Source organism: Crinia signifera, chromosome 6 (assembly GCF_055691185.1).
Source record: "Crinia signifera chromosome 6, ASM5569118v1, whole genome shotgun sequence".
Taxonomy (NCBI): domain Eukaryota; kingdom Metazoa; phylum Chordata; class Amphibia; order Anura; family Myobatrachidae; genus Crinia; species Crinia signifera.
In genome coordinates this window covers 54817442-54842954 of record NC_139222.1, presented here as the reverse complement: position 1 = coordinate 54842954, position 25513 = coordinate 54817442, and the positions used below count along the sequence as shown (strand labels likewise).

Here is a 25513-nt window from a genome sequence, read left to right as displayed (position 1 = left end):
TGTGAAAAAACCTACAGCACCTGGTGTTCCCATGTGGTCTCCCACCCAAGTACTAACCAGGCCCAACACTGCTTAGCTTCCAAGATCAGACGAGATTGGGCCTATCCAATGTGGTATGGCTGTAGGTGAGTTAAATTCACTTTTTTGCCCTCTTCTACTTCTATCACCAGGTAAGCTAATACAAAAGTTTCCTAACTGTATTGGCTTACTGAAAAAAATCATGTGTTGGTAATGTAAAAAGACCTACAGGACATGATATTAGCAGGGGGTCTTAAATTAAACTACTAAAGAGGCTCAACACTGTTTAGCTGCCAAAAGCAGTTGGAATTGGGCCTAAACAGTGTGGTAAGTCTTTAGGTGATGGCTATTGTGTCTGTTTGACCTCTTCCAAATGTCTGTACTGGCAATAAAAAGAAAAAGTTTCCAATTTAATGAGCTAGAGAATAAAAACAATTTGCCAGTAATGTGAAAAAAACCTACAGCACCTGGTGTTCCCATGTGGTCTCCCACCCAAGTACTAACCAGGCCCAACACTGCTTAGCTTCCAAGATCAGACGAGATTGGGCCTATCCAATGTGGTATGGCTGTAGGTGAGATACATGCACTTTTTTGCCCTCTTCTACTTCTATCACCAGGTAAGCTAATACAAAAGTTTCCTAACTGTATTGGCTTACTGAAAAAAATCATGTGTTGGTAATGTAAAAAGACCTACAGGACATGCTATTAGCAGGGGGTCTTAAATTAAACTACTAAAGAGGCTCAACACTGTTTAGCTGCCAAAAGCAGTTGGAATTGGGCCTAAACAGTGTGGTAAGTCTTTAGGTGATGGCTATTGTGTCTGTTTGACCTCTTCCAAATGTCTGTGCTGGCAATAAAAAGAAAAAGTTTCCAATATAAATAGCTAGAGAATAAAAACAATTTGCTTGTAATGTGAAAAAACCTACAGCACCTGGTGTTCCCATGTGGTCTCCCACCCAAGTACTAACCAGGCCCAACACTGCTTAGCTTCCAAGAACAGACGAGATTGGGCCTATCCAATGTGGTATGGCTGTAGGTGAAATATGGGCACTTTTTTGCCCTCTTCTACTTCTATCACCAGGTAAGCTAATAAAAAAGTTTCCTAACTGTATTGGCTTACTGAAAAAAATCATGTGTTGGTAATGTAAAAAGACCTACAGGACATGATATTAGCAGGGGGTCTTAAATTAAACTACTAAAGAGGCTCAACACTGTTTAGCTGCCAAAAGCAGTTGGAATTGGGCCTAAACAGTGTGGTAAGTCTTTATGTGATGGCTATTGTGTCTGTTTGACCTCTTCCAAATGTCTGTACTGGCAATAAAAAGAAAAAGTTTCCAATTTAAATAGCTAGAGAATAAAAACAATTTGCCTGTAATGTGAAAAAACCTACAGCACCTGGTGTTCCCATGTGGTCTCCCACCCAAGTACTAACCAGGCCCAACACTGCTTAGCTTCCAAGATCAGACGAGATTGGGCCTATCCAATGTGCTATAGCTGTAGGTGAGATACAGGCACTTTTTTGCCCTCTTCTACTTCTATCACCAGGTAAGCTAATAAAAAAGTTTCCTAACTGTATTGGCTTACTGAAAAAAATCATGTGTTGGTAATGTAAAAAGACCTACAGGACATGATATTAGCAGGGGGTCTTAAATTAAACTACTAAAGAGGCTCAACACTGTTTAGCTGCCAAAAGCAGTTGGAATTGGGCCTAAACAGTGTGGTAAGTCTTTAGGTGATGGCTATTGTGTCTGTTTGACCTCTTCCAAATGTCTGTGCTGGCAATAAAAAGAAAAAGTTTCCAATTTAAATAGCTAGAGAATAAAAACAATTTGCCAGTCTTGTGAAAAAACCTACAGCACCTGGTGTTCCCATGTGGTCTCCCACCCAAGTACTAACCAGGCCCAACACTGCTTAGCTTCCAAGATCAGACGAGATTGGGCCTATCCAATGTGGTATAGCTGTAGGTGAGTTAAAGCCACTTTTTTGCCCTCTTCTACCTCTATTACCAGGTAAGCTAATACAAAAGTTTCCTAACTGTATTGGCTTACTGAAAAAAATCATGTGTTGGTAATGTAAAAAGACCTACAGGACATGATATTAGCAGGGGGTCTTAAATTAAACTACTAAAGAGGCTCAACACTGTTTAGCTGCCAAAAGCAGTTGGAATTGGGCCTAAACAGTGTGGTAAGTCTTTAGGTGATGGCTATTGTGTCTGTTTGACCTCTTCCAAATGTCTGTACTGGCAATAAAAAGAAAAAGTTTCCAATTTAATGAGCTAGAGAATAAAAACAATTTGCCAGTAATGTGAAAAAAACCTACAGCACCTGGTGTTCCCATGTGGTCTCCCACCCAAGTACTAACCAGGCCCAACACTGCTTAGCTTCCAAGATCAGACGAGATTGGGCCTATCCAATGTGGTATGGCTGTAGGTGAGATACAGGCACTTTTTTGCCCTCTTCTACTTCTATCACCAGGTAAGCTAATACAAAAGTTTCCTAACTGTATTGGCTTACTGAAAAAAATCATGTGTTGGTAATGTAAAAAGACCTACAGGACATGATATTAGCAGGGGGTCTTAAATTAAACTACAAAAGAGGCTCAACACTGTTTAGCTGCCAAAAGCAGTTGGAATTGAGCCTAAACAGTGTGGTAAGTCTTTAGGTGATGGCTATTGTGTCTGTTTGACCTCTTCCAAATGTCTGTGCTGGCAATAAAAAGAAAAAGTTTCCAATATAAATAGCTAGAGAATAAAAACAATTTGCTTGTAATGTGAAAAAACCTACAGCACCTGGTGTTCCCATGTGGTCTCCCACCCAAGTACTAACCAGGCCCAACACTGCTTAGCTTCCAAGAACAGACGAGATTGGGCCTATCCAATGTGGTATGGCTGTAGGTGAAATATGGGCACTTTTTTGCCCTCTTCTACTTCTATCACCAGGTAAGCTAATAAAAAAGTTTCCTAACTGTATTGGCTTACTGAAAAAAAATCATGTGTTGGTAATGTAAAAAGACCTACAGGACATGATATTAGCAGGGGGTCTTAAATTAAACTACTAAAGAGGCTCAACACTGTTTAGCTGCCAAAAGCAGTTGGAATTGGGCCTAAACAGTGTGGTAAGTCTTTATGTGATGGCTATTGTGTCTGTTTGACCTCTTCCAAATGTCTGTACTGGCAATAAAAAGAAAAAGTTTCCAATTTAAATAGCTAGAGAATAAAAACAATTTGCCTGTAATGTGAAAAAACCTACAGCACCTGGTGTTCCCATGTGGTCTCCCACCCAAGTACTAACCAGGCCCAACACTGCTTAGCTTCCAAGATCAGACGAGATTGGGCCTATCCAATGTGGTATAGCTGTAGGTGAGATACAAGCACTTTTTTGCCCTCTTCTACTTCTATCACCAGGTAAGCTAATAAAAAAGTTTCCTAACTGTATTGGCTTACTGAAAAAAATCATGTGTTGGTAATGTAAAAAGACCTACAGGACATGATATTAGCAGGGGGTCTTAAATTAAACTACTAAAGAGGCTCAACACTGTTTAGCTGCCAAAAGCAGTTGGAATTGGGCCTAAACAGTGTGGTAAGTCTTTAGGTGATGGCTATTGTGTCTGTTTGACCTCTTCCAAATGTCTGTGCTGGCAATAAAAAGAAAAAGTTTCCAATTTAAATAGCTAGAGAATAAAAACAATTTGCCAGTCTTGTGAAAAAACCTACAGCACCTGGTGTTCCCATGTGGTCTCCCACCCAAGTACTAACCAGGCCCAACACTGCTTAGCTTCCAAGATCAGACGAGATTGGGCCTATCCAATGTGGTATAGCTGTAGGTGAGTTAAAGCCACTTTTTTGCCCTCTTCTACTTCTATTACCAGGTAAGCTAATACAAAAGTTTCCTAACTGTATTGGCTTACTGAAAAAAATCATGTGTTGGTAATGTAAAAAGACCTACAGGACATGATATTAGCAGGGGGTCTTAAATTAAACTACTAAAGAGGCTCAACACTGTTTAGCTGCCAAAAGCAGTTGGAATTGGGCCTAAACAGTTTGGTAAGTCTTTAGGTGATGGCTATTGTGTCTGTTTGACCTCTTCCAAATGTCTGTGCTGGCAATAAAAAGAAAAAGTTTCCAATTTAAATAGCTAGAGAATAAAAACAATTTGCCTGTAATGTGAAAAAACCTACAGCACCTGGTGTTCCCATGTGGTCTCCCACCCAAGTACTAACCAGACCCAACACTACTTAGCTTCCAAGATCAGACGAGATTGGGCCTATCCAATGTGGTATGGCTGTAGTTGAGATACAGGCACTTTTTTGCCCTCTTCTACTTCTATCACCAGGTAAGCTAATACAAAAGTTTCCTAACTGTATTGGCTTACTGAAAAAAAACATGTGTTGGTAATGTAAAAAGACCTACAGGACATGATATTAGCAGGGGGTCTTAAATTAAACTACAAAAGAGGCTCAACACTGTTTAGCTGCCAAAAGCAGTTGGAATTGAGCCGAAACATCGTGGTAAGTCTTTAGGTGATGGCTATTGTGTCTGTTTGACCTCTTCCAAATGTCTGTGCTGGCAATAAAATGAAAAAGTTTCCAATATAAATAGCTAGAGAATAAAAACAATTTGCCAGTAATGTGAAAAAACCTACAGCACCTGGTGTTCCCATGTGGTCCCCCACCCAAGTACTAACCAGGCCCAACACTGCTTAGCTTCCAAGATCAGACGAGATTGGGCCTATCCAATGTGGTATAGCTGTAGGTGAGATACAAGCACTTTTTTGCCCTCTTCTACTTCTATCACCAGGTAAGCTAATAAAAAAGTTTCCTAACTGTATTGGCTTACTGAAAAAAATCATGTGTTGGTAATGTAAAAAGACCTACAGGACATGATATTAGCAGGGGGTCTTAAATTAAACTACTAAAGAGGCTCAACACTGTTTAGCTGCCAAAAGCAGTTGGAATTGGGCCTAAACAGTGTGGTAAGTCTTTAGGTGATGGCTATTGTGTCTGTTTGACCTCTTCCAAATGTCTGTGCTGGCAATAAAAAGAAAAAGTTTCCAATTTAAATAGCTAGAGAATAAAAACAATTTGCCAGTAATGTGAAAAAACCTACAGCACCTGGTGTTCCCATGTGGTCTCCCACCCAAGTACTAACCAGGCCCAACACTGCTTAGCTTCCAAGATCAGACGAGATTGGGCCTATCCAATGTGGTATGGCTGTAGGTGAGTTAAATTCACTTTTTTGCCCTCTTCTACTTCTATCACCAGGTAAGCTAATACAAAAGTTTCCTAACTGTATTGGCTTACTGAAAAAAATCATGTGTTGGTAATGTAAAAAGACCTACAGGACATGATATTAGCAGGGGGTCTTAAATTAAACTACTAAAGAGGCTCAACACTGTTTAGCTGCCAAAAGCAGTTGGAATTGGGCCTAAACAGAGTGGTAAGTCTTTAGGTGATGGCTATTGTGTCTGTTTGACCTCTTCCAAATGTCTGTACTGGCAATAAAAAGAAAAAGTTTCCAATTTAATGAGCTAGAGATTAAAAACTATTTGCCAGTAATGTGAAAAAAACCTACAGCACCTGGTGTTCCCATGTGGTCTCCCACCAAAGTACTAACCAGGCCCAACACTGCTTAGCTTCCAAGATCAGACGAGATTGGGCCTATCCAATGTGGTATGGCTGTAGGTGAGATACAGGCACTTTTTTGCCCTCTTCTACTTCTATCACCAGGTAAGCTAATACAAAAGTTTCCTAACTGTATTGGCTTACTGAAAAAAATCATGTGTTGGTAATGTAAAAAGACCTACAGGACATGATATTAGCAGGGGGTCTTAAATTAAACTACAAAAGAGGCTCAACACTGTTTAGCTGCCAAAAGCAGTTGGAATTGAGCCTAAACAGTGTGGTAAGTCTTTAGGTGATGGCTATTGTGTCTGTTTGACCTCTTCCAAATGTCTGTGCTGGCAATAAAAAGAAAAAGTTTCCAATATAAATAGCTAGAGAATAAAAACAATTTGCTTGTAATGTGAAAAAACCTACAGCACCTGGTGTTCCCATGTGGTCTCCCACCCAAGTACTAACCAGGCCCAACACTGCTTAGCTTCCAAGAACAGACGAGATTGGGCCTATCCAATGTGGTATGGCTGTAGGTGAAATATGGGCACTTTTTTGCCCTCTTCTACTTCTATCACCAGGTAAGCTAATAAAAAAGTTTCCTAACTGTATTGGCTTACTGAAAAAAATCATGTGTTGGTAATGTAAAAAGACCTACAGGACATGATATTAGCAGGGGGTCTTAAATTAAACTACTAAAGAGGCTCAACACTGTTTAGCTGCCAAAAGCAGTTGGAATTGGGCCTAAACAGTGTGGTAAGTCTTTATGTGATGGCTATTGTGTCTGTTTGACCTCTTCCAAATGTCTGTACTGGCAATAAAAAGAAAAAGTTTCCAATTTAAATAGCTAGAGAATAAAAACAATTTGCCTGTAATGTGAAAAAACCTACAGCACCTGGTGTTCCCATGTGGTCTCCCACCCAAGTACTAACCAGGCCACTGCTTAGCTTCCAAGATCAGACGAGATTGGGCCTATCCAATGTGGTATAGCTGTAGGTGAGATACAGGCACTTTTTTGCCCTCTTCTACTTCTATCACCAGGTAAGCTAATAAAAAAGTTTCCTAACTGTATTGGCTTACTGAAAAAAATCATGTGTTGGTAATGTAAAAAGACCTACAGGACATGATATTAGCAGGGGGTCTTAAATTAAACTACTAAAGAGGCTCAACACTGTTTAGCTGCCAAAAGCAGTTGGAATTGGGCCTAAACAGTGTGGTAAGTCTTTAGGTGATGGCTATTGTGTCTGTTTGACCTCTTCCAAATGTCTGTGCTGGCAATAAAAAGAAAAAGTTTCCAATTTAAATAGCTAGAGAATAAAAACAATTTGCCAGTCTTGTGAAAAAACCTACAGCACCTGGTGTTCCCATGTGGTCTCCCACCCAAGTACTAACCAGGCCCAACACTGCTTAGCTTCCAAGATCAGACGAGATTGGGCCTATCCAATGTGGTATAGCTGTAGGTGAGTTAAAGCCACTTTTTTGCCCTCTTCTACTTCTATTACCAGGTAAGCTAATACAAAAGTTTCCTAACTGTATTGGCTTACTGAAAAAAATCATGTGTTGGTAATGTAAAAAGACCTACAGGACATGATATTAGCAGGGGGTCTTAAATTAAACTACAAAAGAGGCTCAACACTGTTTAGCTGCCAAAAGCAGTTGGAATTGAGCCGAAACATCGTGGTAAGTCTTTAGGTGATGGCTATTGTGTCTGTTTGACCTCTTCCAAATGTCTGTGCTGGCAATAAAATGAAAAAGTTTCCAATATAAATAGCTAGAGAATAAAAACAATTTGCCAGTAATGTGAAAAAACCTACAGCACCTGGTGTTCCCATGTGGTCTCCCACCCAAGTACTAACCAGGCCCAACACTGCTTAGCTTCCAAGATCAGACGAGATTGGGCCTATCCAATGTGGTATGGCTGTAGGTGAGTTAAGTTCACTTTTTTGCCCTCTTCTACTTCTATCACCAGGTAAGCTAATACAAAAGTTTCCTAACTGTATTGGCTTACTGAAAAAAATCATGTGTTGGTAATGTAAAAAGACCTACAGGACATGATATTAGCAGGGGGTCTTAAATTAAACTACTAAAGAGGCTCAACACTGTTTAGCTGCCAAAAGCAGTTGGAATTGGGCCTAAACAGTGTGGTAAGTCTTTAGGTGATGGCTATTGTGTCTGTTTGACCTCTTCCAAATGTCTGTACTGGCAATAAAAAGAAAAAGTTTCCAATATAAATAGCTAGAGAATAAAAACAATTTGCTTGTAATGTGAAAAAACCTACAGCACCTGGTGTTCCCATGTGGTCTCCCACCCAAGTACTAACCAGGCCCAACACTGCTTAGCTTCCAAGAACAGACGAGATTGGGCCTATCCAATGTGGTATGGCTGTAGGTGAAATATGGGCACTTTTTTGCCCTCTTCTACTTCTATCACCAGGTAAGCTAATAAAAAAGTTTCCTAACTGTATTGGCTTACTGAAAAAAATCATGTGTTGGTAATGTAAAAAGACCTACAGGACATGATATTAGCAGGGGGTCTTAAATTAAACTACTAAAGAGGCTCAACACTGTTTAGCTGCCAAAAGCAGTTGGAATTGGGCCTAAACAGTGTGGTAAGTCTTTAGGTGATGGCTATTGTGTCTGTTTGACCTCTTCCAAATGTCTGTGCTGGCAATAAAAAGAAAAAGTTTCCAATTTAAATAGCTAGAGAATAAAAACAATTTGCCAGTCTTGTGAAAAAACCTACAGCACCTGGTGTTCCCATGTGGTCTCCCACCCAAGTACTAACCAGGCCCAACACTGCTTAGCTTCCAAGATCAGATGAGATTGGGCCTATCCAATGTGGTATAGCTGTAAGTGAGTTAAAGCCACTTTTTTGCCCTCTTCTACTTCTATTACCATTTAAGCTAATACAAAAGTTTCCTAACTGTATTGGCTTACTGAAAAAAATCATGTGTTGGTAATGTAAAAAGACCTACAGGACATGATATTAGCAGGGGGTCTTAAATTAAACTACAAAAGAGGCTCAACACTGTTTAGCTGCCAAAAGCAGTTGGAATTGAGCCGAAACATCGTGGTAAGTCTTTAGGTGATGGCTATTGTGTCTGTTTGACCTCTTCCAAATGTCTGTGCTGGCAATAAAATGAAAAAGTTTCCAATATAAATAGCTAGAGAATAAAAACAATTTGCCAGTAATGTGAAAAAACCTACAGCACCTGGTGTTCCCATCTGGTCTCCCACCCAAGTACTAACCAGGCCCAACACTGCTTAGCTTCCAAGATCAGACGAGATTGGGCCTATCCAATGTGGTATGGCTGTAGGTGAGTTAAATTCACTTTTTTGCCCTCTTCTACTTCTATCACCAGGTAAGCTAATACAAAAGTTTCCTAACTGTATTGGCTTACTGAAAAAAATCATGTGTTGGTAATGTAAAAAGACCTACAGGACATGATATTAGCAGGGGGTCTTAAATTAAACTACTAAAGAGGCTCAACACTTTTTAGCTGCCAAAAGCAGTTGGAATTGGGCCTAAACAGTGTGGTAAGTCTTTAGGTGATGGCTATTGTGTCTGTTTGACCTCTTCCAAATGTCTGTACTGGCAATAAAAAGAAAAAGTTTCCAATTTAATGAGCTAGAGAATAAAAACAATTTGCCAGTAATGTGAAAAAAACCTACAGCACCTGGTGTTCCCATGTGGTCTCCCACCCAAGTACTAACCAGGCCCAACACTGCTTAGCTTCCAAGATCAGACGAGATTGGGCCTATCCAATGTGGTATGGCTGTAGGTGAGATACAGGCACTTTTTTGCCCTATTCTACTTCTATCACCAGGTAAGCTAATACAAAAGTTTCCTAACTGTATTGGCTTACTGAAAAAAATCATGTGTTGGTAATGTAAAAAGACCTACAGGACATGATATTAGCAGGGGGTCTTAAATTAAACTACAAAAGAGGCTCAACACTGTTTAGCTGCCAAAAGCAGTTGGAATTGAGCCTAAACAGTGTGGTAAGTCTTTAGGTGATGGCTATTGTGTCTGTTTGACCTCTTCCAAATGTCTGTACTGGCAATAAAAAGAAAAAGTTTCCAATTTAATGAGCTAGAGAATAAAAACAATTTGCCAGTAATGTGAAAAAAACCTACAGCACCTGGTGTTCCCATGTGGTCTCCCACCCAAGTACTAACCAGGCCCAACACTGCTTAGCTTCCAAGATCAGACGAGATTGGGCCTATCCAATGTGGTATGGCTGTAGGTGAGATACAGGCACTTTTTTGCCCTCTTCTACTTCTATCACCAGGTAAGCTAATACAAAAGTTTCCAAACTGTATTGGCTTACTGAAAAAAATCATGTGTTGGTAATGTAAAAAGACCTACAGGACATAATATTAGCAGGGGGTCTTAAATTAAACTACAAAAGAGGCTCAACACTGTTTAGCTGCCAAAAGCAGTTGGAATTGAGCCCAAACAGTGTGGTAAGTCTTTAGGTGATGGCTAGTGTGTCTGTTTGACCTCTTCCAAATGTCTGTGCTGGCAATAAAAAGAAAAAGTTTCCAATATAAATAGCTAGAGAATAAAAACAATTTGCCAGTAATGTGAAAAAACCTACAGCACCTGGTGTTCCCAGGTGGTCTCCCACCCAAGTACTAGCCAGGCCCAACACTGCTTAGCTTCCAAGATCAGACGAGTTTGGGCCTATCCAATGTGGTATGGCTGTAGGTGAAATAAAGGCACTTTTTTGCCCTCTTCTAATTCTATCACCAGGTAAGCTAATACAAAAGTTTCCTAACTGTATTTGCTTACTGAAAAAAATCATGTGTTGGTAAAGTAAAAAGACCTACAGGACATGATATTAGCAGGGGGTCTTAAATTAAACTACAAAAGAGGCTCAACACTGTTTAGCTGCCAAAAGCAGTTGGAATTGGGCCTAAACAGTGTGGTAAGTCTTTATGTGATGGCTATTGTGTCTGTTTGACCTCTTCCAAATGTCTGTGCTGGCAATAAAAAGAAAAAGTTTCCAATTTAAATAGCTAGAGAATAAAAACAATTTGCCAGAAATGTGAAAAAACCTACAGTACCTGGTGTTCCCAGGTGGTCTCCCACCCAAGTACTAACTAGGCCCAACACTGCTTAGCTTCCAAGATCAGACGAGATTGGGCCTATCCAATGTGGTATGGCTGTAGGTGAGATACAGGCACTTTTTTGCCCTCTTCTACTTCTATCACCAGGTAAGCTAATAAAAAAGTTTCCTAACTGTATTGGCTTACTGAAAAAAATCATGTGTTGGTAATGTAAAAAGACCTACAGGACATGATATTAGCAGAGGGTCTTAAATTAAACTACTAAAGAGGCTCAACACTGTTTAGCTGCCAAAAGCAGTTGGAATTGGGCCTAAACAGTTTGGTAAGTCTTTAGGTGATGGCTATTGTGTCTGTTTGACCTCTTCCAAATGTCTGTGCTGGCAATAAAAAGATAAAGTTTCCTATTTAAATAGCTAGAGAATAAAAACAATTTGCCTGTAATGTGAAAAAACCTACAGCACCTGGTGTTCCCATGTGGTCTCCCACCCAAGTACTAACTAGGCCCAACACTGCTTAGCTTCCAAGATCAGACGAGATTGGGCCTATCCAATGTGGTATGACTGTAGGTGAGATACAGGCACTTTTTTGCCCTCTTCTACTTCTATCACAAGGTAAGCTAATAAAAAAGTTTCCTAACTGTATTGGCTTACTGAAAAAAATCATGTGTTGGTAATGTAAAAAGACCTACAGGACATGATATTAGCAGGGGGTTTTAAATTAAACTACAAAAGAGGCTCAACACTGTTTAGCTGCCAAAAGCAGTTGGAATTGGGCCTAAACAGTGTGGTAAGTCTTTAGGTGATGGCTATTATGTCTGTTTGACCTCTTCCAAATGTCTGTACTGGCAATAAAAAGAAAAAGTTTCCAATTTAAATAGCTAGAGAATAAAAACAATTTGCCAGTAATGTGAAAAAACCTACAGCACCTGGTGTTCCCATGTGGTCTCCCACCCAAGTACTAACCAGGCCCAACACTGCTTAGCTTCCAAGATCAGACGAGATTGGGCCTATCCAATGTGGTATGGCTGTAGGTGAGATACAGGCACTTTTTTGCCCTCTTCTACTTCTATCACCAGGTAAGCTAATACAAAAGTTTCCTAACTGTATTGGCTTACTGAAAAAAATCATGTGTTGGTAAAGTAAAAAGACCTACAGGACATGATATTAGCAGGGGGTCTTAAATTAAACTACTAAACAGGCTCAACACTGTTTAGCTGCCAAAAGCAGTTGGAATTGGGCCTAAACAGTGTGGCAAGTCTTTAGGTGATGGCTATTGTGTCTGTTTGACCTCTTCCAAATGTCTGTACTGGCAATAAAAAGAAAAAGTTTCCAATTTAAATAGCTAGAGAATAAAAACAATTTGACTGTAATGTGAAAAAAACTACAGCACCTGGTGTTCCCATGTGGTCTCCCACCCAAGTACTAACCAGGCCCAACACTGCTTAGCTTCCAAGATCAGACGAGATTGGGCCTATCCAATGTGGTATGGCTGTAGGTGAGATACAGGCACTTTTTTGCCCTCTTCTACTTCTATCACCAGGTAAGCTAATAAAAAAGTTTCCTAACTGTATTGGCTTACTGAAAAAAATCATGTGTTGGTAATGTAAAAAGACCTACAGGACATGATATTAGCAGGGGGTCTTAAATTAAACTACTAAACAGGCTCAACACTGTTTAGCTGCCAAAAGCAGTTGGAATTGGGCCTAAACAGTGTGGCAAGTCTTTAGGTGATGGCTATTGTGTCTGTTTGACCTCTTCCAAATGTCTGTACTTGCAATAAAAAGAAAAAGTTTCCAATTTAAATAGCTAGAGAATAAAAACAATTTGCCAGTCTTGTGAAAAAACCTACAGCACCTGGTGTTCCCATGTGGTCTCCCACCCATGTACTAACCAGGCCCAACACTGCTTAGCTTCCAAGATCAGACGAGATTGGGCCTATCCAATGTGGTATGGCTGTAGGTGAGATACAAGCACTTTTTGCCCTCTTCTACTTCTATCACCAGGTAAGCTAATAAAAAAGTTTCCTAACTGTATTGGCTTACTGAAAAAAATCATGTGTTGGTAATGTAAAAAGACCTACAGGACATGATATTAGCAGGGAGTCTTAAATTAAACTACTAAAGAGGCCCAACACTGTTTAGCTGCCAAAAGCAGTTGGAATTGGGCCTAAACAGTGTGGTAAGTCTTTAGGTGATGGCTATTGTGTCTGTTTGACCTCTTCCAAATGTCTGTACTGGCAATAAAAAGAAAAAGTTTCCAATTTAAATAGCTAGAGAATAAAAACAATTTGCCTGTAATGTGAAAAAACCTACAGCACCTGGTGTTCCCATGTGGTCTCCCACCCAAGTACTAACCAGGCCCAACACTGCTTAGCTTCCAAGATCAGACGAGATTGGGCCTATCCAATGTGCTATAGCTGTAGGTGAGATACAGGCACTTTTTTGCCCTCTTCTACTTCTATCACCAGGTAAGCTAATACAAAAGTTTCCTAACTGTATTGGCTTACTGAAAAAAATCATGTGTTGGTAATGTAAAAAGACCTACAGGACATGATATTAGCAGGGGGTCTTAAATTAAACTACAAAAGAGGCTCAACACTGTTTAGCTGCCAAAAGCAGTTGGAATTGAGCCTAAACAGTGTGGTAAGTCTTTAGGTGATGGCTATTGTGTCTGTTTGACCTCTTCCAAATGTCTGTACTGGCAATAAAAAGAAAAAGTTTCCAATATAAATAGCTAGAGAATAAAAACAATTTGCTTGTAATGTGAAAAAACCTACAGCACCTGGTGTTCCCATGTGGTCTCCCACCCAAGTACTAACCAGGCCCAACACTGCTTAGCTTCCAAGATCAGACGAGATTGGGCCTATCCAATGTGGTATGGCTGTAGGTGAAATATGGGCACTTTTTTGCCCTCTTCTACTTCTATCACCAGGTAAGCTAATAAAAAAGTTTCCTAACTGTATTGGCTTACTGAAAAAAATCATGTGTTGGTAATGTAAAAAGACCTACAGGACATGATATTAGCAGGGGGTCTTAAATTAAACTACTAAAGAGGCTCAACACTGTTTAGCTGCCAAAAGCAGTTGGAATTGGGCCTAAACAGTGTGGTAAGTCTTTATGTGATGGCTATTGTGTCTGTTTGACCTCTTCCAAATGTCTGTACTGGCAATAAAAAGAAAAAGTTTCCAATTTAAATAGCTAGAGAATAAAAACAATTTGCCTGTAATGTGAAAAAACCTACAGCACCTGGTGTTCCCATGTGGTCCCCCACCCAAGTACTAACCAGGCCCAACACTGCTTAGCTTCCAAGATCAGACGAGATTGGGCCTATCCAATGTGGTATAGCTGTAGGTGAGATACAGGCACTTTTTTGCCCTCTTCTACTTCTGTCACCAGGTAAGCTAATAAAAAAGTTTCCTAACTGTATTGGCTTACTGAAAAAAATCATGTGTTGGTAATGTAAAAAGACCTACAGGACATGATATTAGCAGGGGGTCTTAAATTAAACTACTAAAGAGGCTCAACACTGTTTAGCTGCCAAAAGCAGTTGGAATTGGGCCTAAACAGTGTGGTAAGTCTTTAGGTGATGGCTATTGTGTCTGTTTGACCTCTTCCAAATGTCTGTGCTGGCAATAAAAAGAAAAAGTTTCCAATTTAAATAGCTAGAGAATAAAAACAATTTGCCAGTAATGTGAAAAAACCTACAGCACCTGGTGTTCCCATGTGGTCTCCCACCCAAGTACTAACCAGGCCCAACACTGCTTAGCTTCCAAGATCAGACGAGATTGGGCCTATCCAATGTGGTATGGCTGTAGGTGAGTTAAATTCACTTTTTTGCCCTCTTCTACTTCTATCACCAGGTAAGCTAATACAAAAGTTTCCTAACTGTATTGGCTTACTGAAAAAAATCATGTGTTGGTAATGTAAAAAGACCTACAGGACATGATATTAGCAGGGGGTCTTAAATTAAACTACTAAAGAGGCTCAACACTGTTTAGCTGCCAAAAGCAGTTGGAATTGGGCCTAAACAGTGTGGTAAGTCTTTAGGTGATGGCTATTGTGTCTGTTTGACCTCTTCCAAATGTCTGTACTGGCAATAAAAAGAAAAAGTTTCCAATTTAATGAGCTAGAGAATAAAAACAATTTGCCAGTAATGTGAAAAAAACCTACAGCACCTGGTGTTCCCATGTGGTCTCCCACCCAAGTACTAACCAGGCCCAACACTGCTTAGCTTCCAAGATCAGACGAGATTGGGCCTATCCAATGTGGTATGGCTGTAGGTGAGATACATGCACTTTTTTGCCCTCTTCTACTTCTATCACCAGGTAAGCTAATACAAAAGTTTCCTAACTGTATTGGCTTACTGAAAAAAATCATGTGTTGGTAATGTAAAAAGACCTACAGGACATGATATTAGCAGGGGGTCTTAAATTAAACTACTAAAGAGGCTCAACACTGTTTAGCTGCCAAAAGCAGTTGGAATTGGGCCTAAACAGTGTGGTAAGTCTTTAGGTGATGGCTATTGTGTCTGTTTGACCTCTTCCAAATGTCTGTGCTGGCAATAAAAAGAAAAAGTTTCCAATATAAATAGCTAGAGAATAAAAACAATTTGCTTGTAATGTGAAAAAACCTACAGCACCTGGTGTTCCCATGTGGTCTCCCACCCAAGTACTAACCAGGCCCAACACTGCTTAGCTTCCAAGAACAGACGAGATTGGGCCTATCCAATGTGGTATGGCTGTAGGTGAAATATGGGCACTTTTTTGCCCTCTTCTACTTCTATCACCAGGTAAGCTAATAAAAAAGTTTCCTAACTGTATTGGCTTACTGAAAAAAATCATGTGTTGGTAATGTAAAAAGACCTACAGGACATGATATTAGCAGGGGGTCTTAAATTAAACTACTAAAGAGGCTCAACACTGTTTAGCTGCCAAAAGCAGTTGGAATTGGGCCTAAACAGTGTGGTAAGTCTTTATGTGATGGCTATTGTGTCTGTTTGACCTCTTCCAAATGTCTGTACTGGCAATAAAAAGAAAAAGTTTCCAATTTAAATAGCTAGAGAATAAAAACAATTTGCCTGTAATGTGAAAAAACCTACAGCACCTGGTGTTCCCATGTGGTCTCCCACCCAAGTACTAACCAGGCCCAACACTGCTTAGCTTCCAAGATCAGACGAGATTGGGCCTATCCAATGTGCTATAGCTGTAGGTGAGATACAGGCACTTTTTTGCCCTCTTCTACTTCTATCACCAGGTAAGCTAATAAAAAAGTTTCCTAACTGTATTGGCTTACTGAAAAAAATCATGTGTTGGTAATGTAAAAAGACCTACAGGACATGATATTAGCAGGGGGTCTTAAATTAAACTACTAAAGAGGCTCAACACTGTTTAGCTGCCAAAAGCAGTTGGAATTGGGCCTAAACAGTGTGGTAAGTCTTTAGGTGATGGCTATTGTGTCTGTTTGACCTCTTCCAAATGTCTGTGCTGGCAATAAAAAGAAAAAGTTTCCAATTTAAATAGCTAGAGAATAAAAACAATTTGCCAGTCTTGTGAAAAAACCTACAGCACCTGGTGTTCCCATGTGGTCTCCCACCCAAGTACTAACCAGGCCCAACACTGCTTAGCTTCCAAGATCAGACGAGATTGGGCCTATCCAATGTGGTATAGCTGTAGGTGAGTTAAAGCCACTTTTTTGCCCTCTTCTACTTCTATTACCAGGTAAGCTAATACAAAAGTTTCCTAACTGTATTGGCTTACTGAAAAAAATCATGTGTTGGTAATGTAAAAAGACCTACAGGACATGATATTAGCAGGGGGTCTTAAATTAAACTACTAAAGAGGCTCAACACTGTTTAGCTGCCAAAAGCAGTTGGAATTGGGCCTAAACAGTGTGGTAAGTCTTTAGGTGATGGCTATTGTGTCTGTTTGACCTCTTCCAAATGTCTGTACTGGCAATAAAAAGAAAAAGTTTCCAATTTAATGAGCTAGAGAATAAAAACAATTTGCCAGTAATGTGAAAAAAACCTACAGCACCTGGTGTTCCCATGTGGTCTCCCACCCAAGTACTAACCAGGCCCAACACTGCTTAGCTTCCAAGATCAGACGAGATTGGGCCTATCCAATGTGGTATGGCTGTAGGTGAGATACAGGCACTTTTTTGCCCTCTTCTACTTCTATCACCAGGTAAGCTAATACAAAAGTTTCCTAACTGTATTGGCTTACTGAAAAAAATCATGTGTTGGTAATGTAAAAAGACCTACATGACATGATATTAGCAGGGGGTCTTAAATTAAACTACAAAAGAGGCTCAACACTGTTTAGCTGCCAAAAGCAGTTGGAATTGAGCCTAAACAGTGTGGTAAGTCTTTAGGTGATGGCTATTGTGTCTGTTTGACCTCTTCCAAATGTCTGTGCTGGCAATAAAAAGAAAAAGTTTCCAATATAAATAGCTAGAGAATAAAAACAATTTGCTTGTAATGTGAAAAAACCTACAGCACCTGGTGTTCCCATGTGGTCTCCCACCCAAGTACTAACCAGGCCCAACACTGCTTAGCTTCCAAGAACAGACAAGATTGGGCCTATCCAATGTGGTATGGCTGTACGTGAAATATGGGCACTTTTTTGCCCTCTTCTACTTCTATCACCAGGTAAGCTAATAAAAAAGTTTCCTAACTGTATTGGCTTACTGAAAAAAAATCATGTGTTGGTAATGTAAAAAGACCTACAGGACATGATATTAGCAGGGGGTCTTAAATTAAACTACTAAAGAGGCTCAACACTGTTTAGCTGCCAAAAGCAGTTGGAATTGGGCCTAAACAGTGTGGTAAGTCTTTATGTGATGGCTATTGTGTCTGTTTGACCTCTTCCAAATGTCTGTACTGGCAATAAAAAGAAAAAGTTTCCAATTTAAATAGCTAGAGAATAAAAACAATTTGCCTGTAATGTGAAAAAACCTACAGCACCTGGTGTTCCCATGTGGTCTCCCACCCAAGTACTAACCAGGCCCAACACTGCTTAGCTTCCAAGATCAGACGAGATTGGGCCTATCCAATGTGGTATAGCTGTAGGTGAGTTGAAGCCACTTTTTTGCCCTCTTCTACTTCTATTACCAGGTAAGCTAATACAAAAGTTTCCTAACTGTATTGGCTTACTGAAAAAAATCATGTGTTGGTAATGTAAAAAGACCTACAGGACATGATATTAGCAGGGGGTCTTAAATTAAACTACAAAAGAGGCTCAACACTGTTTAGCTGCCAAAAGCAGTTGGAATTGAGCCGAAACATCGTGGTAAGTCTTTAGGTGATGGCTATTGTGTCTGTTTGACCTCTTCCAAATGTCTGTGCTGGCAATAAAATGAAAAAGTTTCCAATATAAATAGCTAGAGAATAAAAACAATTTGCCAGTAATGTGAAAAAACCTACAGCACCTGGTGTTCCCATCTGGTCTCCCACCCAAGTACTAACCAGGCCCAACACTGCTTAGCTTCCAAGATCAGACGAGATTGGGCCTATCCAATGTGGTATGGCTGTAGGTGAGTTAAATTCACTTTTTTGCCCTCTTCTACTTCTATCACCAGGTAAGCTAATACAAAAGTTTCCTAACTGTATTGGCTTACTGAAAAAAATCATGTGTTGGTAATGTAAAAAGACCTACAGGACATGATATTAGCAGGGGGTCTTAAATTAAACTACTAAAGAGGCTCAACACTTTTTAGCTGCCAAAAGCAGTTGGAATTGGGCCTAAACAGTGTGGTAAGTCTTTAGGTGATGGCTATTGTGTCTGTTTGACCTCTTCCAAATGTCTGTACTGGCAATAAAAAGAAAAAGTTTCCAATTTAATGAGCTAGAGAATAAAAACAATTTGCCAGTAATGTGAAAAAAACCTACAGCACCTGGTGTTCCCATGTGGTCTCCCACCCAAGTACTAACCAGGCCCAACACTGCTTAGCTTCCAAGATCAGACGAGATTGGGCCTATCCAATGTGGTATGGCTGTAGGTGAGATACAGGCACTTTTTTGCCCTCTTCTACTTCTATCACCAGGTAAGCTAATACAAAAGTTTCCTAACTGTATTGGCTTACTGAAAAAAATCATGTGTTGGTAATGTAAAAAGACCTACAGGACATGATATTAGCAGGGGGTCTTAAATTAAACTACAAAAGAGGCTCAACACTGTTTAGCTGCCAAAAGCAGTTGGAATTGAGCCTAAACAGTGTGGTAAGTCTTTAGGTGATGGCTATTGTGTCTGTTTGACCTCTTCCAAATGTCTGTACTGGCAATAAAAAGAAAAAGTTTCCAATTTAATGAGCTAGAGAATAAAAACAATTTGCCAGTAATGTGAAAAAAACCTACAGCACCTGGTGTTCCCATGTGGTCTCCCACCCAAGTACTAACCAGGCCCAACACTGCTTAGCTTCCAAGATCAGACGAGATTGGGCCTATCCAATGTGGTATGGCTGTAGGTGAGATACAGGCACTTTTTTGCCCTCTTCTACTTCTATCACCAGGTAAGCTAATACAAAAGTTTCCAAACTGTATTGGCTTACTGAAAAAAATCATGTGTTGGTAATGTAAAAAGACCTACAGGACATAATATTAGCAGGGGGTCTTAAATTAAACTACAAAAGAGGCTCAACACTGTTTAGCTGCCAAAAGCAGTTGGAATTGAGCCCAAACAGTGTGGTAAGTCTTTAGGTGATGGCTAGTGTGTCTGTTTGACCTCTTCCAAATGTCTGTGCTGGCAATAAAAAGAAAAAGTTTCCAATATAAATAGCTAGAGAATAAAAACAATTTGCCAGTAATGTGAAAAAACCTACAGCACCTGGTGTTCCCAGGTGGTCTCCCACCCAAGTACTAGCCAGGCCCAACACTGCTTAGCTTCCAAGATCAGACGAGTTTGGGCCTATCCAATGTGGTATGGCTGTAGGTGAAATAAAGGCACTTTTTTGCCCTCTTCTAATTCTATCACCAGGTAAGCTAATACAAAAGTTTCCTAACTGTATTTGCTTACTGAAAAAAATCATGTGTTGGTAAAGTAAAAAGACCTACAGGACATGATATTAGCAGGGGGTCTTAAATTAAACTACAAAAGAGGCTCAACACTGTTTAGCTGCCAAAAGCAGTTGGAATTGGGCCTAAACAGTGTGGTAAGTCTTTATGTGATGGCTATTGTGTCTGTTTGACCTCTTCCAAATGTCTGTGCTGGCAATAAAAAGAAAAAGTTTCCAATTTAAATAGCTAGAGAATAAAAACAATTTGCCAGTAATGTGAAAAAAACCTACAGCACCTGGTGTTCCCATGTGGTCTCCCACCCAAGTACTAACCAGGCCCAACACTGCTTAGCTTCCAAGATCAGACGAGATTGGGCCTATCCAATGTGGTATGACTGTAGGTGAGATACAGGCACTTTTTTGCCCTCTTCTACTTCTATCACAAGGTAAGCTAATAAAAAAGTTTCCTAACTGTATTGGCTTACTGAAAAAAATCATGTGTTGGTAATGTAAAAATACCTACAGGACATGATATTAGCAGGGGGTTTTAAATTAAACTACAAAAGAGGCTCAACACTGTTTAGCTGCCAAAAGCAGTTGGAATTGGGCCTAAACAGTGTGGTAAGTCTTTAGGTGATGGCTATTATGTCTGTTTGACCTCTTCCAAATGTCTGTACTGGCAATAAAAAGAAAAAGTTTCCAATTTAAATAGCTAGAGAATAAAAACAATTTGCCAGTAATGTGAAAAAACCTACAGCACCTGGTGTTCCCATGTGGTCTCCCACCCAAGTACTAACCAGGCCCAACACTGCTTAGCTTCCAAGAACAGACGAGATTGGGCCTATCCAATGTGGTATGGCTGTAGGTGAAATATGGGCACTTTTTTGCCCTCTTCTACTTCTATCACCAGGTAAGCTAATAAAAAAGTTTCCTAACTGTATTGGCTTACTGAAAAAAATCATGTGTTGGTAATGTAAAAAGACCTACAGGACATGATATTAGCAGGGGGTCTTAAATTAAACTACTAAAGAGGCTCAACACTGTTTAGCTGCCAAAAGCAGTTGGAATTGGGCCTAAACAGTGTGGTAAGTCTTTATGTGATGGCTATTGTGTCTGTTTGACCTCTTCCAAATGTCTGTACTGGCAATAAAAAGAAAAAGTTTCCAATTTAAATAGCTAGAGAATAAAAACAATTTGCCTGTAATGTGAAAAAACCTACAGCACCTGGTGTTCCCATGTGGTCTCCCACCCAAGTACTAACCAGGCCCAACACTGCTTAGCTTCCAAGATCAGACGAGATTGGGCCTATCCAATGTGCTATAGCTGTAGGTGAGATACAGGCACTTTTTTGCCCTCTTCTACTTCTATCACCAGGTAAGCTAATAAAAAAGTTTCCTAACTGTATTGGCTTACTGAAAAAAATCATGTGTTGGTAATGTAAAAAGACCTACAGGACATGATATTAGCAGGGGGTCTTAAATTAAACTACTAAAGAGGCTCAACACTGTTTAGCTGCCAAAAGCAGTTGGAATTGGGCCTAAACAGTGTGGTAAGTCTTTAGGTGATGGCTATTGTGTCTGTTTGACCTCTTCCAAATGTCTGTGCTGGCAATAAAAAGAAAAAGTTTCCAATTTAAATAGCTAGAGAATAAAAACAATTTGCCAGTCTTGTGAAAAAACCTACAGCACCTGGTGTTCCCATGTGGTCTCCCACCCAAGTACTAACCAGGCCCAACACTGCTTAGCTTCCAAGATCAGACGAGATTGGGCCTATCCAATGTGGTATAGCTGTAGGTGAGTTAAAGCCACTTTTTTGCCCTCTTCTACTTCTATTACCAGGTAAGCTAATACAAAAGTTTCCTAACTGTATTGGCTTACTGAAAAAAATCATGTGTTGGTAATGTAAAAAGACCTACAGGACATGATATTAGCAGGGGGTCTTAAATTAAACTACTAAAGAGGCTCAACACTGTTTAGCTGCCAAAAGCAGTTGGAATTGGGCCTAAACAGTGTGGTAAGTCTTTAGGTGATGGCTATTGTGTCTGTTTGACCTCTTCCAAATGTCTGTACTGGCAATAAAAAGAAAAAGTTTCCAATTTAATGAGCTAGAGAATAAAAACAATTTGCCAGTAATGTGAAAAATACCTACAGCACCTGGTGTTCCCATGTGGTCTCCCACCCAAGTACTAACCAGGCCCAACACTGCTTAGCTTCCAAGATCAGACGAGATTGGGCCTATCCAATGTGGTATGGCTGTAGGTGAGATACAGGCACTTTTTTGCCCTCTTCTACTTCTATCACCAGGTAAGCTAATACAAAAGTTTCCTAACTGTATTGGCTTACTGAAAAAAATCATGTGTTGGTAATGTAAAAAGACCTACATGACATGATATTAGCAGGGGGTCTTAAATTAAACTACAAAAGAGGCTCAACACTGTTTAGCTGCCAAAAGCAGTTGGAATTGAGCCTAAACAGTGTGGTAAGTCTTTAGGTGATGGCTATTGTGTCTGTTTGACCTCTTCCAAATGTCTGTGCTGGCAATAAAAAGAAAAAGTTTCCAATATAAATAGCTAGAGAATAAAAACAATTTGCTTGTAATGTGAAAAAACCTACAGCACCTGGTGTTCCCATGTGGTCTCCCACCCAAGTACTAACCAGGCCCAACACTGCTTAGCTTCCAAGAACAGACAAGATTGGGCCTATCCAATGTGGTATGGCTGTACGTGAAATATGGGCACTTTTTTGCCCTCTTCTACTTCTATCACCAGGTAAGCTAATAAAAAAGTTTCCTAACTGTATTGGCTTACTGAAAAAAAATCATGTGTTGGTAATGTAAAAAGACCTACAGGACATGATATTAGCAGGGGGTCTTAAATTAAACTACTAAAGAGGCTCAACACTGTTTAGCTGCCAAAAGCAGTTGGAATTGGGCCTAAACAGTGTGGTAAGTCTTTATGTGATGGCTATTGTGTCTGTTTGACCTCTTCCAAATGTCTGTACTGGCAATAAAAAGAAAAAGTTTCCAATTTAAATAGCTAGAGAATAAAAACAATTTGCCTGTAATGTGAAAAAACCTACAGCACCTGGTGTTCCCATGTGGTCTCCCACCCAAGTACTAACCAGGCCCAACACTGCTTAGCTTCCAAGATCAGACGAGATTGGGCCTATCCAATGTGGTATAGCTGTAGGTGAGTTGAAGCCACTTTTTTGCCCTCTTCTACTTCTATTACCAGGTAAGCTAATACAAAAGTTTCCTAACTGTATTGGCTTACTGAAAAAAATCATGTGTTGGTAATGTAAAAAGACCTACAGGACATGATATTAGCAGGGGGTCTTAAATTAAACTACAAAAGAGGCTCAACACTGTTTAGCTGCCAAAAGCAGTTGGAATTGAGCCGAAACATCGTGGTAAGTCTTTAGGTGATGGCTATTGTGTCTGTTTGACCTCTTCCAAATGTCTGTGCTGGCAATAAAATGAAAAAGTTTCCAATATAAATAGCTAGAGAATAAAAACCATTTGCCAGTAATGTGAAAAAACCTACAACACCTGGTGTTCCCATGTGGTCTCCCACCCAAGTACTAACCAGGCCCAACACTGCTTAGCTTCCAAGATCAGACGAGATTGGGCATATCCAATGTGGTATGGCTGTAGGTGAGTTAAATTCACTTTTTTGCCCTCTTCTACTTCTATCACCAGGTAAGCTAATACAAAAGTTTCCTAACTTTATTGGCTTACTGAAAAAAATCATGTGTTGGTAATGTAAAAAGACCTACAGGACATGATATTAGCAGGGGGTCTTAAATTAAACTACTAAAGAGGCTCAACACTGTTTAGCTGCCAAAAGCAGTTGGAATTGGGCCTAAACAGTGTGGTAAGTCTTTAGGTGATGGCTATTGTGTCTGTTTGACCTCTTCCAAATGTCTGTACTGGCAATAAAAAGAAAAAGTTTCCAATTTAATGAGCTAGAGAATAAAAACAATTTGCCAGTAATGTGAAAAAAACCTACAGCACCTGGTGTTCCCATGTGGTCTCCCACCCAAGTACTAACCAGGCCCAACACTGCTTAGCTTCCAAGATCAGACGAGATTGGGCCTATCCAATGTGGTATGGCTGTAGGTGAGATACAGGCACTTTTTTGCCCTCTTCTACTTCTATCACCAGGTAAGCTAATACAAAAGTTTCCTAACTGTATTGGCTTACTGAAAAAAATCATGTGTTGGTAATGTAAAAAGACCTACAGGACATGATATTAGCAGGGGGTCTTAAATTAAACTACTAAAGAGGCTCAACACTGTTTAGCTGCCAAAAGCAGTTGGAATTGGGCCTAAACAGTGTGGTAAGTCTTTAGGTGATGGCTATTGTGTCTGTTTGACCTCTTCCAAATGTCTGTACTGGCAATAAAAAGAAAAAGTTTCCAATTTAATGAGCTAGAGAATAAAAACAATTTGCCAGTAATGTGAAAAAAACCTACAGCACCTGGTGTTCCCATGTGGTCTCCCACCCAAGTACTAACCAGGCCCAACACTGCTTAGCTTCCAAGATCAGACGAGATTGGGCCTATCCAATGTGGTATGGCTGTAGGTGAGATACAGGCACTTTTTTGCCCTCTTCTACTTCTATCACCAGGTAAGCTAATACAAAAGTTTCCTAACTGTATTGGCTTACTGAAAAAAATCATGTGTTGGTAATGTAAAAAGACCTACAGGACATAATATTAGCAGGGGGTCTTAAATTAAACTACAAAAGAGGCTCAACACTGTTTAGCTGCCAAAAGCAGTTGGAATTGAGCCCAAACAGTGTGGTAAGTCTTTAGGTGATGGCTAGTGTGTCTGTTTGACCTCTTCCAAATGTCTGTGCTGGCAATAAAAAGAAAAAGTTTCCAATATAAATAGCTAGAGAATAAAAACAATTTGCCAGTAATGTGAAAAAACCTACAGCACCTGGTGTTCCCAGGTGGTCTCCCACCCAAGTACTAGCCAGGCCCAACACTGCTTAGCTTCCAAGATCAGACGAGTTTGGGCCTATCCAATGTGGTATGGCTGTAGGTGAAATAAAGGCACTTTTTTGCCCTCTTCTAATTCTATCACCAGGTAAGCTAATACAAAAGTTTCCTAACTGTATTTGCTTACTGAAAAAAATCATGTGTTGGTAAAGTAAAAAGACCTACAGGACATGATATTAGCAGGGGGTCTTAAATTAAACTACAAAAGAGGCTCAACACTGTTTAGCTGCCAAAAGCAGTTGGAATTGAGCCTAAACAGTGTGGTAAGTCTTTAGGTGATGGCTATTGTGTCTGTTTGACCTCTTCCAAATGTCTGTGCTGGCAATAAAAAGAAAAAGTTTCCAATTTAAATAGCTAGAGAATAAAAACAATTTGCCAGAAATGTGAAAAAACCTACAGTACCTGGTGTTCCCAGGTGGTCTCCCACCCAAGTACTAACTAGGCCCAACACTGCTTAGCTTCCAAGATCAGACGAGATTGGGCCTATCCAATGTGGTATGGCTGTAGGTGAGATACAGGCACTTTTTTGCCCTCTTCTACTTCTATCACCAGGTAAGCTAATAAAAAAGTTTCCTAACTGTATTGGCTTACTGAAAAAAATCATGTGTTGGTAATGTAAAAAGACCTACAGGACATGATATTAGCAGAGGGTCTTAAATTAAACTACTAAAGAGGCTCAACACTGTTTAGCTGCCAAAAGCAGTTGGAATTGGGCCTAAACAGTTTGGTAAGTCTTTAGGTGATGGCTATTGTGTCTGTTTGACCTCTTCCAAATGTCTGTGCTGGCAATAAAAAGATAAAGTTTCCTATTTAAATAGCTAGAGAATA

General features: G+C 39.9%; 51 non-coding genes and 4 pseudogenes across 51 annotated transcripts; all 55 read right to left on the bottom strand.

The window, feature by feature from the left end:
* Positions 1-8: 8 nt before the first annotated feature.
* On the bottom strand, positions 9-127 carry LOC146011857 (5S ribosomal RNA). Its single transcript, XR_014445040.1, has one exon. It is a non-coding gene; the product is annotated as a 5S ribosomal RNA (ribosomal RNA).
* Positions 128-473: 346 nt separating this feature from the next.
* On the bottom strand, positions 474-592 carry LOC146011856 (5S ribosomal RNA). The gene has a single exon (XR_014445039.1). It is a non-coding gene; the product is annotated as a 5S ribosomal RNA (ribosomal RNA).
* Positions 593-937: 345 nt separating this feature from the next.
* LOC146015646 (5S ribosomal RNA) lies at positions 938-1056 on the bottom strand. The gene has a single exon (XR_014448561.1). It is a non-coding gene; the product is annotated as a 5S ribosomal RNA (ribosomal RNA).
* Positions 1057-1401: 345 nt separating this feature from the next.
* On the bottom strand, positions 1402-1520 carry LOC146017287 (5S ribosomal RNA). The gene has a single exon (XR_014450165.1). It is a non-coding gene; the product is annotated as a 5S ribosomal RNA (ribosomal RNA).
* Positions 1521-1865: 345 nt separating this feature from the next.
* LOC146014430 (5S ribosomal RNA) lies at positions 1866-1984 on the bottom strand. The gene has a single exon (XR_014447386.1). It is a non-coding gene; the product is annotated as a 5S ribosomal RNA (ribosomal RNA).
* Positions 1985-2330: 346 nt separating this feature from the next.
* Positions 2331-2449, bottom strand: LOC146011855 (5S ribosomal RNA). Its single transcript, XR_014445038.1, has one exon. It is a non-coding gene; the product is annotated as a 5S ribosomal RNA (ribosomal RNA).
* A 345-nt stretch (positions 2450-2794) lies between these two features.
* On the bottom strand, positions 2795-2913 carry LOC146015645 (5S ribosomal RNA). The gene has a single exon (XR_014448560.1). It is a non-coding gene; the product is annotated as a 5S ribosomal RNA (ribosomal RNA).
* A 346-nt stretch (positions 2914-3259) lies between these two features.
* On the bottom strand, positions 3260-3378 carry LOC146014429 (5S ribosomal RNA). The gene has a single exon (XR_014447385.1). It is a non-coding gene; the product is annotated as a 5S ribosomal RNA (ribosomal RNA).
* A 345-nt stretch (positions 3379-3723) lies between these two features.
* LOC146014428 (5S ribosomal RNA) lies at positions 3724-3842 on the bottom strand. Its single transcript, XR_014447384.1, has one exon. It is a non-coding gene; the product is annotated as a 5S ribosomal RNA (ribosomal RNA).
* A 345-nt stretch (positions 3843-4187) lies between these two features.
* On the bottom strand, positions 4188-4306 carry LOC146010564 (5S ribosomal RNA; annotated as a pseudogene).
* A 345-nt stretch (positions 4307-4651) lies between these two features.
* On the bottom strand, positions 4652-4770 carry LOC146014707 (5S ribosomal RNA). The gene has a single exon (XR_014447652.1). It is a non-coding gene; the product is annotated as a 5S ribosomal RNA (ribosomal RNA).
* Positions 4771-5115: 345 nt separating this feature from the next.
* LOC146011854 (5S ribosomal RNA) lies at positions 5116-5234 on the bottom strand. Its single transcript, XR_014445037.1, has one exon. It is a non-coding gene; the product is annotated as a 5S ribosomal RNA (ribosomal RNA).
* A 346-nt stretch (positions 5235-5580) lies between these two features.
* On the bottom strand, positions 5581-5699 carry LOC146014035 (5S ribosomal RNA). Its single transcript, XR_014446994.1, has one exon. It is a non-coding gene; the product is annotated as a 5S ribosomal RNA (ribosomal RNA).
* A 345-nt stretch (positions 5700-6044) lies between these two features.
* LOC146015644 (5S ribosomal RNA) lies at positions 6045-6163 on the bottom strand. The gene has a single exon (XR_014448559.1). It is a non-coding gene; the product is annotated as a 5S ribosomal RNA (ribosomal RNA).
* A 345-nt stretch (positions 6164-6508) lies between these two features.
* Positions 6509-6623, bottom strand: LOC146011549 (5S ribosomal RNA; annotated as a pseudogene).
* Positions 6624-6968: 345 nt separating this feature from the next.
* Positions 6969-7087, bottom strand: LOC146014427 (5S ribosomal RNA). The gene has a single exon (XR_014447383.1). It is a non-coding gene; the product is annotated as a 5S ribosomal RNA (ribosomal RNA).
* A 345-nt stretch (positions 7088-7432) lies between these two features.
* Positions 7433-7551, bottom strand: LOC146011853 (5S ribosomal RNA). Its single transcript, XR_014445036.1, has one exon. It is a non-coding gene; the product is annotated as a 5S ribosomal RNA (ribosomal RNA).
* A 345-nt stretch (positions 7552-7896) lies between these two features.
* On the bottom strand, positions 7897-8015 carry LOC146015643 (5S ribosomal RNA). The gene has a single exon (XR_014448558.1). It is a non-coding gene; the product is annotated as a 5S ribosomal RNA (ribosomal RNA).
* Positions 8016-8360: 345 nt separating this feature from the next.
* Positions 8361-8479, bottom strand: LOC146014617 (5S ribosomal RNA). The gene has a single exon (XR_014447566.1). It is a non-coding gene; the product is annotated as a 5S ribosomal RNA (ribosomal RNA).
* A 345-nt stretch (positions 8480-8824) lies between these two features.
* LOC146015020 (5S ribosomal RNA) lies at positions 8825-8943 on the bottom strand. Its single transcript, XR_014447955.1, has one exon. It is a non-coding gene; the product is annotated as a 5S ribosomal RNA (ribosomal RNA).
* A 346-nt stretch (positions 8944-9289) lies between these two features.
* LOC146011851 (5S ribosomal RNA) lies at positions 9290-9408 on the bottom strand. Its single transcript, XR_014445034.1, has one exon. It is a non-coding gene; the product is annotated as a 5S ribosomal RNA (ribosomal RNA).
* A 346-nt stretch (positions 9409-9754) lies between these two features.
* LOC146011850 (5S ribosomal RNA) lies at positions 9755-9873 on the bottom strand. The gene has a single exon (XR_014445033.1). It is a non-coding gene; the product is annotated as a 5S ribosomal RNA (ribosomal RNA).
* A 345-nt stretch (positions 9874-10218) lies between these two features.
* On the bottom strand, positions 10219-10337 carry LOC146015350 (5S ribosomal RNA). The gene has a single exon (XR_014448275.1). It is a non-coding gene; the product is annotated as a 5S ribosomal RNA (ribosomal RNA).
* Positions 10338-10682: 345 nt separating this feature from the next.
* Positions 10683-10801, bottom strand: LOC146016842 (5S ribosomal RNA). Its single transcript, XR_014449725.1, has one exon. It is a non-coding gene; the product is annotated as a 5S ribosomal RNA (ribosomal RNA).
* A 345-nt stretch (positions 10802-11146) lies between these two features.
* LOC146016464 (5S ribosomal RNA) lies at positions 11147-11265 on the bottom strand. Its single transcript, XR_014449356.1, has one exon. It is a non-coding gene; the product is annotated as a 5S ribosomal RNA (ribosomal RNA).
* Positions 11266-11610: 345 nt separating this feature from the next.
* LOC146011849 (5S ribosomal RNA) lies at positions 11611-11729 on the bottom strand. Its single transcript, XR_014445032.1, has one exon. It is a non-coding gene; the product is annotated as a 5S ribosomal RNA (ribosomal RNA).
* A 345-nt stretch (positions 11730-12074) lies between these two features.
* LOC146014820 (5S ribosomal RNA) lies at positions 12075-12193 on the bottom strand. The gene has a single exon (XR_014447763.1). It is a non-coding gene; the product is annotated as a 5S ribosomal RNA (ribosomal RNA).
* Positions 12194-12538: 345 nt separating this feature from the next.
* On the bottom strand, positions 12539-12657 carry LOC146015808 (5S ribosomal RNA). Its single transcript, XR_014448717.1, has one exon. It is a non-coding gene; the product is annotated as a 5S ribosomal RNA (ribosomal RNA).
* A 344-nt stretch (positions 12658-13001) lies between these two features.
* LOC146017286 (5S ribosomal RNA) lies at positions 13002-13120 on the bottom strand. The gene has a single exon (XR_014450164.1). It is a non-coding gene; the product is annotated as a 5S ribosomal RNA (ribosomal RNA).
* Positions 13121-13465: 345 nt separating this feature from the next.
* LOC146011848 (5S ribosomal RNA) lies at positions 13466-13584 on the bottom strand. Its single transcript, XR_014445031.1, has one exon. It is a non-coding gene; the product is annotated as a 5S ribosomal RNA (ribosomal RNA).
* A 345-nt stretch (positions 13585-13929) lies between these two features.
* LOC146014706 (5S ribosomal RNA) lies at positions 13930-14048 on the bottom strand. The gene has a single exon (XR_014447651.1). It is a non-coding gene; the product is annotated as a 5S ribosomal RNA (ribosomal RNA).
* Positions 14049-14393: 345 nt separating this feature from the next.
* Positions 14394-14512, bottom strand: LOC146011847 (5S ribosomal RNA). The gene has a single exon (XR_014445030.1). It is a non-coding gene; the product is annotated as a 5S ribosomal RNA (ribosomal RNA).
* Positions 14513-14858: 346 nt separating this feature from the next.
* Positions 14859-14977, bottom strand: LOC146011846 (5S ribosomal RNA). The gene has a single exon (XR_014445029.1). It is a non-coding gene; the product is annotated as a 5S ribosomal RNA (ribosomal RNA).
* Positions 14978-15322: 345 nt separating this feature from the next.
* Positions 15323-15441, bottom strand: LOC146015642 (5S ribosomal RNA). The gene has a single exon (XR_014448557.1). It is a non-coding gene; the product is annotated as a 5S ribosomal RNA (ribosomal RNA).
* Positions 15442-15786: 345 nt separating this feature from the next.
* On the bottom strand, positions 15787-15905 carry LOC146017284 (5S ribosomal RNA). Its single transcript, XR_014450162.1, has one exon. It is a non-coding gene; the product is annotated as a 5S ribosomal RNA (ribosomal RNA).
* A 345-nt stretch (positions 15906-16250) lies between these two features.
* On the bottom strand, positions 16251-16369 carry LOC146014426 (5S ribosomal RNA). Its single transcript, XR_014447382.1, has one exon. It is a non-coding gene; the product is annotated as a 5S ribosomal RNA (ribosomal RNA).
* A 346-nt stretch (positions 16370-16715) lies between these two features.
* Positions 16716-16834, bottom strand: LOC146011845 (5S ribosomal RNA). Its single transcript, XR_014445028.1, has one exon. It is a non-coding gene; the product is annotated as a 5S ribosomal RNA (ribosomal RNA).
* A 345-nt stretch (positions 16835-17179) lies between these two features.
* LOC146011087 (5S ribosomal RNA) lies at positions 17180-17298 on the bottom strand (annotated as a pseudogene).
* Positions 17299-17644: 346 nt separating this feature from the next.
* Positions 17645-17763, bottom strand: LOC146014425 (5S ribosomal RNA). The gene has a single exon (XR_014447381.1). It is a non-coding gene; the product is annotated as a 5S ribosomal RNA (ribosomal RNA).
* A 345-nt stretch (positions 17764-18108) lies between these two features.
* Positions 18109-18227, bottom strand: LOC146015019 (5S ribosomal RNA). Its single transcript, XR_014447954.1, has one exon. It is a non-coding gene; the product is annotated as a 5S ribosomal RNA (ribosomal RNA).
* Positions 18228-18573: 346 nt separating this feature from the next.
* LOC146011842 (5S ribosomal RNA) lies at positions 18574-18692 on the bottom strand. The gene has a single exon (XR_014445027.1). It is a non-coding gene; the product is annotated as a 5S ribosomal RNA (ribosomal RNA).
* Positions 18693-19038: 346 nt separating this feature from the next.
* Positions 19039-19157, bottom strand: LOC146011841 (5S ribosomal RNA). Its single transcript, XR_014445026.1, has one exon. It is a non-coding gene; the product is annotated as a 5S ribosomal RNA (ribosomal RNA).
* Positions 19158-19502: 345 nt separating this feature from the next.
* On the bottom strand, positions 19503-19621 carry LOC146015349 (5S ribosomal RNA). Its single transcript, XR_014448274.1, has one exon. It is a non-coding gene; the product is annotated as a 5S ribosomal RNA (ribosomal RNA).
* A 346-nt stretch (positions 19622-19967) lies between these two features.
* Positions 19968-20086, bottom strand: LOC146014131 (5S ribosomal RNA). Its single transcript, XR_014447086.1, has one exon. It is a non-coding gene; the product is annotated as a 5S ribosomal RNA (ribosomal RNA).
* Positions 20087-20431: 345 nt separating this feature from the next.
* LOC146015641 (5S ribosomal RNA) lies at positions 20432-20550 on the bottom strand. The gene has a single exon (XR_014448556.1). It is a non-coding gene; the product is annotated as a 5S ribosomal RNA (ribosomal RNA).
* Positions 20551-20895: 345 nt separating this feature from the next.
* LOC146017283 (5S ribosomal RNA) lies at positions 20896-21014 on the bottom strand. The gene has a single exon (XR_014450161.1). It is a non-coding gene; the product is annotated as a 5S ribosomal RNA (ribosomal RNA).
* A 345-nt stretch (positions 21015-21359) lies between these two features.
* On the bottom strand, positions 21360-21478 carry LOC146014424 (5S ribosomal RNA). The gene has a single exon (XR_014447380.1). It is a non-coding gene; the product is annotated as a 5S ribosomal RNA (ribosomal RNA).
* Positions 21479-21824: 346 nt separating this feature from the next.
* Positions 21825-21943, bottom strand: LOC146014028 (5S ribosomal RNA). Its single transcript, XR_014446988.1, has one exon. It is a non-coding gene; the product is annotated as a 5S ribosomal RNA (ribosomal RNA).
* A 345-nt stretch (positions 21944-22288) lies between these two features.
* Positions 22289-22407, bottom strand: LOC146011086 (5S ribosomal RNA; annotated as a pseudogene).
* A 346-nt stretch (positions 22408-22753) lies between these two features.
* On the bottom strand, positions 22754-22872 carry LOC146014423 (5S ribosomal RNA). Its single transcript, XR_014447379.1, has one exon. It is a non-coding gene; the product is annotated as a 5S ribosomal RNA (ribosomal RNA).
* A 345-nt stretch (positions 22873-23217) lies between these two features.
* Positions 23218-23336, bottom strand: LOC146013237 (5S ribosomal RNA). Its single transcript, XR_014446217.1, has one exon. It is a non-coding gene; the product is annotated as a 5S ribosomal RNA (ribosomal RNA).
* A 346-nt stretch (positions 23337-23682) lies between these two features.
* LOC146011840 (5S ribosomal RNA) lies at positions 23683-23801 on the bottom strand. The gene has a single exon (XR_014445025.1). It is a non-coding gene; the product is annotated as a 5S ribosomal RNA (ribosomal RNA).
* Positions 23802-24147: 346 nt separating this feature from the next.
* Positions 24148-24266, bottom strand: LOC146011838 (5S ribosomal RNA). Its single transcript, XR_014445023.1, has one exon. It is a non-coding gene; the product is annotated as a 5S ribosomal RNA (ribosomal RNA).
* Positions 24267-24611: 345 nt separating this feature from the next.
* LOC146015348 (5S ribosomal RNA) lies at positions 24612-24730 on the bottom strand. The gene has a single exon (XR_014448272.1). It is a non-coding gene; the product is annotated as a 5S ribosomal RNA (ribosomal RNA).
* A 345-nt stretch (positions 24731-25075) lies between these two features.
* On the bottom strand, positions 25076-25194 carry LOC146016841 (5S ribosomal RNA). The gene has a single exon (XR_014449724.1). It is a non-coding gene; the product is annotated as a 5S ribosomal RNA (ribosomal RNA).
* Positions 25195-25513: the final 319 nt, after the last annotated feature.